We start from the raw sequence: 13,190 nt of genomic DNA on the forward strand, positions 1-13,190 counted from the left end.
TAATATAGAGGTTTCTTATGACTTTAATTTATATATCATTTTAAAATGAATAAATTACAGAATGTCAAACATCATTTATCCCCATTTTTTTTTTCTCTCAACTACTTTAGACATTTAAATACGTACACTTTCCCCATGAATGTATCTTTAATTTCCACTTACTGCCTTGAATATACATGTAATCATCATGTTTATGGCATAATAAAACACGATTTTACTCTATAAATATTTGATTTGATCCGTCTACACGCACACATTGGTTTTACGAGTCTACAAAAGTGCATTAGATTGATATGTGTGTGAATCTATAAGTTAAAAACTGACGAGTTCGACAGTTTGTACATATTTGGATTATTCTTTTAAAAGAACTGACTTTCGGAAGTCGCCTCAAGAGTTATCTGTGCCAAACCAAAGGTTTCAAGGTAAGAAGACCTAAGAAGGACAATTTTACAATCCATCCTTGGATATTTCAACTTATCATATCATTTAATTAGGTCTTTCCACTTTTCTGTGGAAAAACCTATTGTTTTTCTTCTGATTATTAAGTCTTTCCAATTTTCTGTGGAAAGACTTATTGTTTTTCTTCTTCTGATTATTTTTTTTTTCTCCGCCACATTCTGAAATTTTTGTTTCGCAATATGTCGCTTAGATATTTTGTATATTGTATCGTATAGTTTATACGGTTTTAAATCTCACCCTGCTAAGACGAACAATTTTCTTTGTAAGAGTAATCTCCCTATTCACTGTTTATCATCTGTGTGCATCTCCTTCGTAACAAAAAAAGATATCGACAGAATTCTTTTTACAAATTGTTCGTTACATCCTCAGTAAATTTTGGCTAATTTGGATCGAGCAATTCGATGAACTTTTATAGGAGTTATCTACCTTTACAGAATAAATTTGTCGGTATGTTTTTTTAACTCATAAACAGTTAACAGTATAACCCTTGAATGTTTTAATTTGCGACTCCTAGGTCAGAACTAAGAAAATGAGGTCAAGGTCAAGTTCTCAATTGTGACTTTTGCTTGTTTTTGCATTTTCTCCGACACTTTGAGAGATACATATAAAAGAACAAGTGCAAAATGTCTGCTTTATTGTAATGAAGATATGCTACATTTAGTCTTATACAATTAAATGGCATCTTATAGGAGTTGGTGCCCCTGAAATGTCTTGATATGACGTTATTTGATTATAACTTCAATTTCATTATAACGACATTTGACCTGATACAAAAGGTTAAGTGACAAATGACCTTGAAAAATGGCTACCGGAAGTGACCTTGAGAAAACCGGAAGTAGTTTTTTTTGCAATTTTTTCACATATAAGTACTCAGAATCCATATAATTTGTCATATCGATACATAAACTGATTACTGAAGACTAAAAATGACTTCCAGCAAACCGGAAGTGGCCAATTATCTCCCATTCTACATACAAAAGTATATAGAAAATATATATTTTTGGAATCAGTGTGAAAGAAGCTATCATATGAGACTGGAAGTAGCATATTATCTCCATTATATCACTCAAAAATATAATTAAACCATCATTTATCGCATCAGTATGAAGAAACTACCTACTTATCCAAATTTCTTTGATGTGGAAAGACTTTCAATTGTTCTCTGAACAATTGGTTTTTAATTTTTTGTTTTTTTTTCTTCCGCCAAATTTTGTTCTTGCGATAAACATTTGTTTCGCAATATGTCGCTTAGATATTTGGTATATGATATCGAACAGTTTATGCGCTTTTGAAATTTACCCTGGGTAACCGAATACTTTTCTTTGTAGGAGTAATCTCCCCAAACACTGTTTTCCTTGTGTCCACAACTCCTTCGCAACCGTAAAAGATTACGACAAATTTATTTTATAAAATTGCTCGTTATATCCTTCGCATTTCCAATTTCGACCGAAGCAATATGATCGCTCCATATGAGAGATATTTCCCTTTTTGTATTTAAAATTTTAAAATGTATTTTAAACTGGAACACCATAAGTGATAGAGACCTTGGATCTTTTGATTTGAGGTCCTTGGTCCAAAAAAAATGAAAATTAGGTCAAGGTCAAAGGTCAAGGTCATATTCTAATTTTTGAATTTGTCTTATTTTCACTCATTTTCATTAACCTTATAAGATATCGACAAATTATTTTGTATAAATTGTTAGTTGCAACATGTTGTAACTAAATAATTTTAGTTTTAAAGGGTGCATAAACAATGAATGGGAGTTTTAGCCCCTATCATATCTTAAATTATGTTTAAAGTGATATAACTTATTAACCATACATGTTAGAGACTAGGGTCTTTTGATTTGAAATCCTCAGTTTGTGACCTTGAAATTGAGGTCAGGGTCATAGGTTAATTTGACGTTCTAGATTTTGACCTTTGCTTTAAATTCATATCTATACATCATAAAGCCATATGAACTGACATTTTAAACTGATTATTTATATTTTAATATCAAAATAGATATTAACTGGTGGAAAGACCTTCAATTGTTCTCTGAACAATTGGTTTTTAATTTTTTTTTTTTTTCTTCCGCCTAATTTTGTTCTTGCGATAAATATTTGTTTCCCAATATGTCCCTTAGATATTTGGTATATGATATCGAACAGTTTATGCGCTTTTGAAATTTACCCTGCGTAACCGAATACTTTTCTTTGTAGGAGTTATCTCCCCAAACACTTTTTTTTTTTGTGTCCACGACTCCTTCGCAACCGTAAAAGATTATGACAAATCTATTTTATAAAATTGCTCGTTATATCCTTCGCATGATTTGTCTAATTTCAACCGAAGCAATATGAACGCTCCATATGAGAGTTATTTCCCTTTTTGTATTTGAAATTTTGAAATGTATTTTAAACTGGAACACCATAAGTGATAGAGACCTAGGATCTTTTGATTTGAGGTCCTTAGTCCAAAAAAATGAAAAATAGGTCAAGGTCAAAGGTCAAGGTCATATTCTAATTTTTGAATTTGTCTTATTAGGTCTTTCCACTTTTCTGTGGAAAGACCTCTTGTTTTTCTTCTGATTATTTTTTTTTTCTTCCGCCTAATTTTGTTCTTGCGATAAATATTTGATTCGCAATATGTCGCTTAGATATTTGGTATATGGTATCGAACAGTTTATGCGCTTTTGAAATTTACCCTGGGTAACCGAATACTTTTCTTTGTAGGAGTTATCTCCCCAAACACTGTTTTCCTTGTGATCACAACTCCTTCGCAACCGTAAGAGATTACGACAAATTTATTTTATAAAATTGCTCGTTATATCCTTCGCATGATTTGTCCAATTTCGACCGAAGCAATATAAACGCTCCATATGAGAGTTATTTCCCCTTTTGTATTTGAAATTTTGAAATATTTTAAACTGGAACACCATAAGTGATAGAGACCTAGGATCTTTTGATTTGAGGTTCTTGGTCCCAAAAAATGAAAATCAGATCAAGGTCAAAGGTCAAGGTCATATTCTAATTTTTGAATTAGGCTTATTTCCACTCAATTCCAGAAACCGTATAAGATATCGACAAATTATTTTGACTAAATTGTTAGTTGTAACATGTTGTAATATAATAATTTTAGTTGAAAGGGTGCGTAGACAATGAATTGGAGTTTTTGCCCCTATCATATCTAAAATTATGTGTAAAGTGATATAACTTATTAACCATACGTATTAGAGACCTAGGGTCTTTTGATTTGATATCCTCAGTTTGTGACCTTCAAATTGAGGTCAAGGTCATAGGTTAATTTGACGTTCTAGATTTTGACCTTTGCTTTAAATTTATATCAGATATTAACTGGTGGAAAGACCTTCAATTGTTCTCTGAACAATTGGTTTTTAATTTTATTAATTTTTTCTTAATGTTTTTGAGAGAGAAAACAATTGTTACACATTCACTCTTGTGACAATATAATTTTTTTTTATACATATATTTCTTTTTTTTCATTACTTCTTAAAACTCGTTCATCATGACGAAAATGCACCCTCTTTCTGTCTGATCGTTTTTTAAACTACGAATAATTACAATGTTTGTCTTTCATGTACATGTACATGTATATGCTGACCATCAATACATGTACACGTATTGAAATGTTGAGTTAAATTTTAATAAATGTATCATAATAAGAGTTGATTGATAACAATTAAATTACCAAAATTTACGACTGTCGATATGTACATGTATGTTTAGTTGAACTATATATATACACTTATATAATAATGATACAGTGAATAAACACAGTTTAAATGTTCTACCGTTGGAAATCAACTTTTTATTGGTTGATTATTTACTTCGTCATTTGTTTGATAACTGAGGGTGTAGATGAGCTTGTACATAATACAAAAATATAAAGAATAGAGAAAAGGGACGCCAAAGAAATGTGAATAGAGAATAACGAGGTGCTAAAATATAAAGAATATAGAATAATGTTCTAAAAAGTCAACGAATACAGTAATGAAAGATACCCATATCCAGAACTCATTACTTTCTGCAATTTAGACTAAAACAACACCGTTTGAAATGACACAATTTTCCTCATTTGTTAGCTGCGTAACAGAAGCTCTCGGTCCTTGAGTTCTTTTTTTTTTGACTATTTGCGGAATAGCACAAGGACTTAAAAGAGCTACGTTTCCGCAACTTCTCATTTGTCTGAGAGTTATCTTATTTTTCATTGTATGAAAGGCAATGTCATAGAAGAAGGCAACAGAAAAGCGTTAAATTTTTTAAAGAAGATCTTAAAGTTTCTGTATTTTGAAGTAGAAAAAACAAGCATCACAATGAAGTAGCCAGTTTCAAAGGACAGGTTTATCTTTTAAGTCTGTATTTTTCTATGGTTTTCACGGCTTTCTCTCGACATATGAGTTTTGGAAATCCCTTTGAAATTTACTGCCTCAATTATTTTTCATGTATAAGAACATTTTAAAATTATTCTAAGTCTAAATAAAAAATCGAATCACACAGATTTTTATAAATCTGCATAATTCATATAGTGTAATTTTTAAACTGCAAAGGAATATCACTAATGGATATGAGTTTCATATCATTAATATGCTATGAGCCTCGGTTTACAAAATATGTACAATTCATACAGGACAATTATGAAACGAATAGATTCATATATATTCATAATTATATTTTAGCTTTCAATAATTTGTAATACCTTTGTGCATCAAGTATTTGTAAAATGTCTACAAGACAATTTTGCCTGATCCAGTCAAGATGTCCATAATAAGGTATGGCCATTTTTTCATAATAAAATAAAGTGATAAATAACGATGATTAATAATAAATGACAAAATTATAACAACCATTTATGATTCCAATAATGTTCTTGAGCTTGAATTTCACTGTTCAATGTCTTGAAAACCGAAACGTCTTTAAGATAATTCATCCTATAATGATAATGTTACGAGACTCAGCTGTGTAAATATTCATTATTTTCTATGTGAAAATAAATCATTTAGTTCCTTTTATTGGAACTATATGTAATAAAGGTTGTTTTTACAGAATTTATTGATTTGTAAAGTCAGCCTTCCAGACTTAATTCTTATCGAGGTTGACAATCATATTAGGAATATCCGTTCTTCACACTAAAATGGGCTGCAGTCAATGCTTTTACAACCTAATACAACTGGGTCCTCAATGCTTTTCAACTTTGTACTTGTTTGGCTTTATAACTATTTAGATCGGAGCGTCGCTGATGAGTCTTATAAAGACAAAACGCGCTTGGCATATTAGATTATAATCCTGGTACTTTTGATAACTAGTATATTCAATTGTTAAAATAACTGTTATGCTAAAACACTGAAAATACGAGTTAAATCTAGTCATTCGTTTCCGATTGTCGTTACTACAAACCCGTTCCCTTTTCAACGATGTGATCTACCGAGTAAGACTTATCACCGGGTTTGTACTAACATGAACAACACGATGGGAACCGTATTCCCCATACCTCCTTTTCAAGTGACAGCCTGGATTCCCTCATTCCAATGAGATCTGTCTTCTTTAAAGAACCCATTCATATATTACTGATTCGCTCTCTTCCTGAATATCTGAGTATGCATGAAATGTTTGCAACTGGACGTTCAACAAACTACAATTAAACATTCAAAACAAGTTTCAAGAAAATCGTATCAATAAATGTTTGATTTTGACAGTTAATGAAAATGATACCCAATGCAAAAAGCCAGCAACATAACTGAATAAAAATAGAAAGAAAATAAACGTCGTCTTGGTAAACGAAAAACAGATAACATGTGACTAGGAACAAAGTGACAATCTAAATTTGCTTGTATTCATCCTGACTTAAATTCAATAGTAAATAGTTCAACATTATATTTAATTTTGCTATTTCAAACAATTTAATTCATTACCTTAAGATAAATTAAGTTTCCTTAATTTGCTTTTAAATTATTTGTCGTTAGATTAAAAGTTTTGGCACTCCAGTAAGAAATGTTTTTAAAGTGGATTTTCATTTAAGAATAAGTTATATTTTAACCAAATTACGTTAGGTTCTTTTGTCTTCCTGCAAAACGTGTTTGTTCTAGATACTATATAAAAAAATCAATGGTTCCAGGAAACATTCACTTCGGTTAAACCTGATTACTGGCATAAAATACACGACAATATATTATTTAACACAAATATTGAATGTTTCACATCACTTCGTACGTTAAATATTCCAATTGTTATGCTGAACAATACACACCGGTCAACAAATTTGAATAATTCATTAACCTATATTGGTTAAAAGTTGAGATATTCAAGGATATGAATACTTTTTTTGGTAAGTCTTCTTTATTTTTCATTATCTTGGTATGGGAAGATTGGTTGATTGTTACTCGCTCTATGAAGCACCAAAGGAACATGTTTACAAAGGATTTAAAATGGCCCTAAGAATTTGATGATTATGGATAGAAATAATTGTGATACGAATATCGTATAGTAACAAAATATGTTTTAAAAGAGGGACGAAAGATACCAAAGGGACAGTCAAACTCATAAATCTAAAACAAATTTAAAGTGCATCACATTGGAAATGACGAAGATATTACCCCTTAATGCATTTTTTGTTTGTGTTGTAATGTCAGTAATGGTCAAAATTTCAATGATTCTTAACAGTTTTTAACATAGTTCACTTTGGCCGCCACCAAGGATCAACTTTTGTGTGTTTCTAGGGATTCAATATCATCCTTTGCAACTTGTGGCTGCAGAACATTTGAGGGCATACATGGTGGTTGCGGCCAATGATTTCAATGCACAAGCTTGGAGGTCAAATTATGGTAATTTTGATATTTTATGAGAAAGTTGAATATCAAGACCATATTTGCCATTAAATGAACCTTGTCTGTAATGTTTCTTAAATAAACATGCTGCATTTAGGATTATAAGAAAAAAGTTTTCGGCCCGAAGTCCGAATAGAATTATATAGTGATGACTCGCGTATTTCTGAGGATTGTTAGCTTTTGAACTAGCACGATAAAAATATAAGCGTGTTGGTTCAGTATAAAGCACTGTTAACGTTTAAATATGCCGATGATTTATCTTGACCCTCAACGGTAAATCACTATATATTTCCTTATATCCATATTCTCAAAACTACAAAATAACTCGTTAAGATAATTTAGGACGCGTAAACAGAACTGCCATTTCTATATTCACTATCTAATACTATTTTATTTGTATTATTTTCAAATGCAAGTTCTTGTCTATTATTATTATTATTTTTTTTTGCAAATCACCAACCGCCCATACATCTCTAGCTGCTGAACTGTGTATGTTTAACATATGCTACACTATTTATATTTCATTATATTCTTTCTAAACCAGGAGCCTGTTATATTTGTGAGGAGTCTTAACAACACACTAATACTTCTTTTGAATTCTAGCAATATACAATTTATACACAAACAGAATAAACGAAATATTAACCAACTATATTGCACATTACATCAGACAACATCAACACTAAAACCCAACTCTTACAATAAATAATAACTAATTCAGCAGTTAAGATTAACAAGTGGCACTTTAAATAATTATAAATGTGTATAATATCCAAATTGATTTAAAAAAAAAACAACAACACACACATCACTTATATCAGGATTAAAATTTAGTTCTGCATACGCGCGTTTCATCTAGAAATGACTCGTCAGTGATACTCAAATGAAAAAAGGTCAAATAAAAAAAGAAATTTAAGGAGGGACGAAAGATACCAAAGGGACAGTCAAACTCATAAATCTAAAACAAACTGACAACGCCATGGCTAAAAATGAAAAAGACAAACAGAAAAACAATAGTACACATGACACAACAAAGAAAACTAAAGAATAAACAACACGAACCATTTAAGGGACAAATTTCTTAAAGTTTTTAAAAATACATCTGAGGTAATCTATTCCTTTGGTAGTAAATCTTTAGGATTTCGTAAAATTCAAGGATTTGTTATCATTTAATCTATAATTATAATGACTATACTAGTAATACAGCTTCACATTATCCAAACACATACCAATTTAATCAGTATGATAATGATGTTAGGAAGATATTTTCGATTTAAAATGTGTACTGTCCTTTTTCTTGAAAATGTCTTATAATAGTTATCAAAGGTACCACAATTGTAGTTTAGTACGACAGACGCGCATTTCGTCTACATAAGACTCATCAGTGACGCTCAGATCAAAATAGTTATAAAGCCAAAAAAAAAAAAAGTACAAAGTTGAAGAGCATAAACGGTGTTTGATTTTTACAACCGATAAAAAGGATATACAATGTAATAGCATACAATATATATAGTTATAATCACCGAAAAAACATCGTACATTTTCTCCATCAACGATGATTGTATTCTTTTTATTTGTCAAAAGTAGGATACGATTATAGCTGTTATATCAAACTTTGCTCATTATCGCAAACTTCATCTAAAATCGCCTCAGTTTAACGTTTACGTAATGTTTAATGCATAAACGACTGACCAAATCTTGACTTCCATCGCAAGACACAACTTATTACTAGTACTCATTTATGCTCTTATATATGATCGTTTAAATGTATTAACTCCTAGTCGTGAAAAATGACCAGATAAATATTTAATTTATTTTTCCTTCTTTCATTTGATCATAGTGGCAATAGCAGAATGTATGGACGTTCGTCACGAATGATAGAGCGATACATGCTATTGAAAATGAATTTTCCAACCGATATTTGGATACTTTTATCGCATCTTATATACTATCATAGTGTCTCTGATATATTTTTCAAATCACATATTAAACAATGTATTTTAAACCAATGATATATGTTAAGTACGTCCATGTAAAAAGTAAAATCACACAAATACTGAACTTAGAGGAAAATCAATTTGGAAAGTCCATAATCACATGGCAATTTCAAATAACAAAACGCATCAAAACGAATGGACAAGAACTGTCATATTCCTGACTTGGTACAGGCATTTTTTAAATGTAGAAAATGGTGGATTAAACCTGGTTTTATAGCGCTAACCCTCTCACTAATAAAGGATCGATTGTTGTAGTATTATAGTATTATAGTATATCTAAAATCGTTAAAGTTTGAAGTTGACGTGCTGTTGATTTAAAAGATCAATCAAAATAACATGAATAGTAAAATTAAAACCCTAAGTAAACTTTTGTCATGTTTTTAAAAACAAAATCTAAAATATCCTTGCACATATTACATGTGAAATCAATTCTCAATCTTTATGCAAAATCGCAGCCCTGCACTGTATATCAAGATGAATCCTTATACTCAAATGAAAAATTACAAGAATAAGTTATTACAATGGTACATGAAGTTCAAATATTGGATTCATTCCATATTCAAACGTGACACCCAGAAGAAAATGATCATTATGTTTTATATTTATAGTTCTGAATACATTATGTGTTCTTCTCGGTAAACCAGTTTTGTCATTCGAAACCAGGTTCATGTATAATATATACGCATTGTGTTCTGATTGTCCTACTTTTTGAACGTATACTGTAATATCAAACTCGATACTGATTTAGAAAGATCGAATGACGATCGGTATATTCCTAAATTAAACACATATTGTTCTCGATAATTTAAACAAAAAACACGCACTAAATTTAAAAAAAGAACGGCTACTCATTAAAGAAGTTCAATGACAGATCAAAGGAATTAGGATGTTTGAATTGACAAGAATTATCAATGTATAAGTGCTTTAAACTTTTTTAACTAGTATGTCAATAATTGTGGTCAAGTGGTATCGAACACGGACCGGATACGAAAACACACAAACAATATGTAAGTCATTTATTTTTTTTAAAGAAAAAAAATCGTACTACTAAGTCCAAAGTTAGATTTTAATGTTTTATACTGTTTTCTATGTAAACCTAGGACGTACCTGTTAAAGATTATTCCAAAAACACCTGTTATACCTGGTTATACATATATATCGTTCCATTTAAGGATTTTTGTGAATTTAAAAGAGTATCCCGTAAAAAGCCGGGAGGTTTTCATCTCAATTTGGATTTTTGAATATTAACAGGGAAAACAGCAGATGTATTTGTAATTTTGTAAAAATCAACTAGGCCTCTTTATTACACCTCGAGCTCGTTTCGTGTGCAGCACTCTTTGTCAAATTGAAAAAAAAACAAAAAACAATTACACTTTTTTCATCATGTTCTAACACTTTTATATATCGACTTTTTTTTGTATTTTAACTTTGTTTTGTTGATAATAAATGTTTCATGAAATTAATTGAAATTTTGACTAAGTGTAATCGACAACTAAATTCGGGTTTATTTTGATTTTAGGGTTTGGTAATTCATCACTTTGATCTTTGAGGTGATTAATTATAGAGAACATTAAAAATGCTATTTTTATTGTGTGTTTCGAACAAGCAAACATGTCTTTTCAGATTAAACATTCCTTTTGTATCTTCCGCCTCTCTTTTAGGTTCGTATATATTAAGGTGGTACCAAACACTTTCACTAAAATTAATTTGGCTCGTTTAATTTTCATAAAATTTTGTCAAAGTATTTACTTTGAGACTTTAATAAAAATATATGAATTTAAAAGTTTTTGAACCAACCGTTTTGTCAGAAAAATTACACTGGTTATATAGCAATTTGACAAACACCAATTTTGATCATTGAGAAGTCTAATATTCCTTTTACAACACAACGTAATTAAAACGTTTAGATGACTTCACAGAGTTATCTCCCTGTAGTGTTAGGTACCACCTTAAGCAATGGATATTCCAGAGTAATGATCATTGATTGTTTTGCAACGTTAAAAGTTAATGATATTGATATTCTAAAGGAATGTATTGGACTACTGACCAGAGGTTAATATTTATAAATATCACCTATGCTGTCTAAGTGTAGTTAAGATTATTGATTGTTTAGAAAAAAAATAAGAATATGTTGTTTTCTGTAACCATCTGGCTATATGCTTTTCATTGATCTTGTGGTATCACCCCAGTTAATCATTAAATCATTATGCAACTAAATCATCAAAACTCCATGTTTATTATTGTCTAAAAGGGAAAATACCAAAAATATCTATATGGTGTATAAATCCATGGCCTTCATTACAACAACTGCAATTTGACTCTCTCTCCAAATGGTTATACGTTTTATGACGTTGTTCATTGAGATCAGCTCCATGTAACATCGCCAATAGTTCTGTGTAGGACAGTCTTAGAACGTTGAGGTTATAGTTTCTAATGATTACTTATCACTGGAAATAAATTAACTGGATTTTTTAAAAATTCTAATCAATGCTCTCGTCAAACACTGTTCCAATATAAATCGCAATAAAATCATAGTTTTTGGTGATAAATAATTGATCAAAAACCAATTCTAAACAACTTCTACGGCTCTGTTTTCTTGGTGAATGGATCATTGCTCATTACTACACTCCAAAATTAATAAAGGTACCAAGCTTATAATTTTCTGGATCAGACTGTTGCTAGCATTAAGCTATACGGGTAGTTTGAAAAATAAATAAAAACGAAAGTTTTGATTTAAGATCTATTGCAATATTTCAATTTTAAATGTTATATATTAATACTCATAATTAGAATACTTAAATAACAGAATGAAAATATATTAATCAAAACAAGCAAATATTTGATATAAATTTTTTTTTTGTTATATTGAAAATGATAAATGATGCATTAATATATCCGGCAAAAATACATAATTTGGACCTCTTAATTATTCCATAAATATTTTACTCAGTTTTGTAAAATTCAATATTTACTGCTATCATGGCCATCTTTTGTATTAAACTTTGTCGTGAAAGGTCAATATACAAATTGTAAAAAACATCAAATTCATAATTAATTGAATTCACGGAAGGATTCAAACAATGAGGTATATAACAGTGCTTTCAATATTAAAGTCAATTAAACAAACAGGCAAACAATGTTCTGTACATGTAACATCCAGTTGTAAAACGGTAATGTATAGTTCGTTTAAATGCTTTATTGTCATCTATAATGAACAAAATCAAGTAGGTGTATCAGTTTGAAAAATGATGAATATACTAAATAATTTAGAGCTTTACTTTTAATATCAATTTTATTTCAAACAACTATGGCAAATTCGGTGATCCCTCTACTCCCCCTTAATTGTTACAGTTTTATCTAGAAAACCTGCTTCAATAATGCTTGTATAAAACCTTAAATTGATTTCACTTTCATTATATCAAAACATTTAATCGAACTACGTTTCAATAGATAGCATCTTAAATGTTATTTTAATTGTTTGATTATCGTAAGAACCACCAGTTCAGTAGACAATTGTTCAACTTCTACTCGGTGACATTGTTATTATAGATAATTGCTCTATTGACAAGAATTCGATTAGTTGTAGTTTTTTCTCCATGTAGCAATTTAGTTTTCTTTGTTACCTAAATTTATAAGAATCGTGAGGGGATGAAATGAACATTTATCTGATGAATAATTCAAAAATCAGAATGCCAACATTGTTAACATTTCTCTCTATATGTATATCGATCATGTTATTTCCCTTCCCTTTCATGAATGTGACCTACCGAATTATACTATTTACCGCATTTGGTATCACATAAGCAACACGACGGGTGCAGGATCTACTTACCATTCCGGAGCACCTGAGATCACCCCTAGTTTTTGGTGGGGTTTGTGTTGCTTATTCTTTAGTTTTCTATGTTGTGACATGT

At 30.2% G+C, this 13,190-nt stretch overlaps 1 protein-coding gene across 3 annotated transcripts in view; it reads left to right on the forward strand.

Annotated features, from left to right (window-relative positions):
* Window positions 1-400: 400 nt before the first annotated feature.
* LOC139481379 (alpha-1,3-mannosyl-glycoprotein 4-beta-N-acetylglucosaminyltransferase C-like) overlaps window positions 401-13,190 on the forward strand; it is a 53,274-nt gene continuing 40,484 nt past the window's right edge. Inside the window, exon 1 of one of the 3 annotated variants that reach the window (XM_071264688.1) lies at window positions 401-422. The gene's annotated coding sequence lies outside the window, so the exon portion shown is untranslated. Of the gene's footprint in view, window positions 423-6,604; window positions 6,781-10,192; window positions 10,284-13,190 lie in introns of those variants that run through there. The other 2 variants (XM_071264686.1, XM_071264687.1) reach the window with 2 other exon arrangements.

The sequence above is a fragment of the Mytilus edulis genome, chromosome 7 (genome assembly GCF_963676685.1).
Source record: "Mytilus edulis chromosome 7, xbMytEdul2.2, whole genome shotgun sequence".
Lineage (NCBI taxonomy): Eukaryota > Metazoa > Mollusca > Bivalvia > Mytilida > Mytilidae > Mytilus > Mytilus edulis.